Below are 3,450 nucleotides of genomic sequence, written 5' to 3'. Positions count from 1 at the left end.
ATTTTTTCGACTTCGCGTTACATACACTGTGTAATATATTTTGTTTCATGTCCCACCAATCCTTTCTCTCGTCGCGCAAAATCACGTCCTCTTTTTTCCCAAATTCCCCTTTTTCTGGGATTATCGCGATTAATTAATTACTCGCGAACGTGCGAGATGCAATAATCTCGACGCATCATTTAGCAAACTCGATGAAAGTCAGAAATAAACAAGCGCGCGTGCATCCTGTCCGTCGCGCGGGACAAACGGGGATTAAAAATGAATTACCCTCGTGTTATCGTTCCTCGTACAGCCACGAAAGACTATGTGCGCACATATATATGCAAAAATCTTTTATATATATATATGTGTGTGTGTGTGTGTGTGTGTGTGTGTGCAAACAAAATTACTTATTATTTTACAAGTATAGGCACGCAAAATTTAAATTTGGATGTGGAAAATGTGTGTGTAAACAAAATCACTTATTATTTTACAAGTATAGGCACGCAAAATTTAAATTTGGATGTGGAAAATGTGTGTGTAAACAAAATCACTTATTATTTTACAAGTATAGGCACGCAAAATTTAAATTTGGAGTTATTTGAATTCTTCAGAATGACCACGTTCAAAAGAGGATTTTTGAGAATCAAAGATTTAATTAGAAACTTGAAAATTTATGTAATTATTTGTAAAATGATGAAGAGCATTTTTATTTTTTTTAAATTTTTTACAAGTATGCCAATTGTGTTTAACTGTGGTAAACATTCTGTATATCATGTTTTTTGAAATTTTAAAATAACACGGAAATTGCTTTTTCAGTATAAATAAATGCAAAAATTTCTCCGAATTGCCATTGCTTAGCTCTGAAATTAATCCTGCGTATGTGCGTATGTTATAATTTTGTATAACTGCATAATCATCAAGCAGAAATATTTAAGAAATTATAAAATAAATACTTACTTTCTCCACAAAAACAATTCCTTGGATTTAATAGTATTACACTCTTTGCTATTTCGAATGTGCTTTTGCTCGATACTGCTTCTGAACACTATGATCGACCACAGTCGAATGACAGCCTTCTAGAAATATTTGCAGCCGAGAAGACTGCAGGCCGCTCTTATCTTCTGTATATGATATATAAAACCCTTTCTAGACCCTTCTCTGAATCGTATATACAAATACGTCCAGTAAAGAATACGCTGTAGCGTCTCTAACTGTCAGTATAGAAATTAACGAATTTATTCTGCTCAGAGAAAAAATTACTTTTTTTACGGACAAAAAAATACTTTGGAAAATTTGTAACAATAATTCTTAAAAAATTCTTTGCTTCTTTTATTTTGGATATAATTCATAAATTTACATGGCTTTTTTAAAGTGCACGATTTATGATTGATTATAATAATACAGTAATTTTCAAAAATTGTAAAATATAAAATTTTCAAATTAGTGTATAATTAATATACTTCCGAGAAAAAAAGTACAACTTTAAACGACTTTTTATTTATGAAAAAAGATAGTGAAAAAGAAATAGTTTTTGTATCTAAATTTGTTTTTTTAACCGCTTTGTTTTTCTTAGAAAAAATGTTTTACGTAGAAATTTTTTCACAGATTTTAATCAATGATGTGTATATACAACTCCGGTGAATTATTTAATTACATATACATGCTATACATTATGTATATTCTACGTATCCTATTAATCCTTTAACTTTGATGTGGAGAAATTTTTAATACATTTATTTTAAAGTATTTGGAAAAAACTTAATTTTTTCAATCAGGATGTATGTAATTCTATTCCGTGCTTCTATTCTATAAAATCTAAATAAATATCATGTTTTATTCTCAGTAATTTAGTAAACTGTTATGTATAAATAACTATGAGCTATTTACTTATTAAAGAATACTGGAAAAATGTCTTAAATATAAAATATAATATATTACACAATGTGCTATAGAGATGTGCAAATAGTTTAGAATTCGAATCGAATCGAATCACAGTGGATTTGATTCGAGTTTGTTTTCGAATCTGTAAGATTCAAAATCGAATAGTTTGAGAATTCGAATCAACAATGATTCGATTTAGAATCGCCTATTTTATTTGCTTCATTTATATCTTCTGCGCGACCAATTATTCTTGTCTAATAAATAAGTATTTTTAATGTATGTAATGTATATCCATATAGATTAATATAGAAAATTAATATAGAAAATTTTCGAATGCATTCTAACTATTCGTGTATACACGTATTATTAATTACATATTTTCTAGTTCAAAATGTCACATAAGATCATGATCCTTTGTAACAAGATATAAATAAAAAATAGGTCTGCAGTTTGTTTAAATCATTGCGTAAAGTAATGTAATTCATAAAATTTTAATATTTATTACATTTAAATTAACATGTAATGTAAATCTGGGAAAATCTGATTCAGATTTGATTCGTATTCGAATTAAAGAGATTCGATTTCGAATCATGTTATAAAAAATTGGATTCGATTCGATTTGACCATAAATGCTTGATTCGCACACCTCTAATGTGCTAGCACATATATTTTTTTTTAAATAGATAACATTATAAGAAATCGTTAATTTTATTTTACAAACACACACGTATATTATTAATCTATCTAATAGTGGGCAAAACCATATGTAAATGGAAACGATAAGACATCGTTTTGCACATATAACAATTTTCTTTCTTAGATAAAAGACGAAATTTAAATCCAATATAAATTTATGTAAAAATTATGTGTAATCAAATCAGTATTAGTATGATGTATAATATATCATAAAAAACACTTTTATTATGCAACTCAACAATTTAAGTTATCGATTGAGCCTACTTAGAAGTTCAGTTCGGCCGACGTTGAAATCCGAAGATTTCGGGTGGTTGCAACTCGCCGGCTCGTGCAAATAAGACCCGGTCCGTCTCGTGGGTACCCTGTAGCGTCGAAACACGATCGTATCTTTTGATTTGATAATAAACAGTATGATTATTTTAAAAATCTTTTAATGAAAACAAATTCTATGACTGATTATAAAACGAAAGCAAAATATGACGTGTATACATGTTATTGAATGCTCGACTTATATATAAAAGTTATTTATATAATATATATCTAAATTATTTGTACACACACACACACACACACACACATACATATTAATATTAATATATTATCTGAAATGAATATTTAATATTTATTTGTAGTATTACAAAATGACACCTACTCGAGAAAGACCACATTGAGTGAAGAAGCTATAAAGAATGTCGTCGTCAACCATAAAGAAAAAAAATATTTTTTATATATCAACCAATGAAAATAAAATTGTATCTAAGTTTGATGAAATATAGACAACTATATCAAAACAATTAAATTATCAGATACAACCAACTGCATTATATATATTCTCGTTGTAAATAATAGATATGTTATAAGAAACATATTATCTGATAAATCAGTCACACA

General features: G+C 27.9%; 1 protein-coding gene across 1 annotated transcript in view; it reads right to left on the bottom strand.

Annotated features, from left to right (window-relative positions):
- Nucleotides 1-1,046, bottom strand: part of LOC105456701 — a 4,123-nt gene extending 3,077 nt beyond the window's left edge. The window contains exon 1 of the mRNA XM_011700939.1: nucleotides 940-1,046. The gene's annotated coding sequence lies outside the window, so the exon portion shown is untranslated. The remainder of the gene's footprint in view (nucleotides 1-939) is intronic.
- Nucleotides 1,047-3,450: the final 2,404 nt, after the last annotated feature.

Source organism: Wasmannia auropunctata, unplaced genomic scaffold, assembly GCF_000956235.1.
Source record: "Wasmannia auropunctata unplaced genomic scaffold, wasmannia.A_1.0 LD335570.1, whole genome shotgun sequence".
NCBI classification, from domain to species: Eukaryota; Metazoa; Arthropoda; class Insecta; order Hymenoptera; family Formicidae; genus Wasmannia; species Wasmannia auropunctata.
This window is presented reverse-complemented; position numbering and strand designations above follow the sequence as displayed.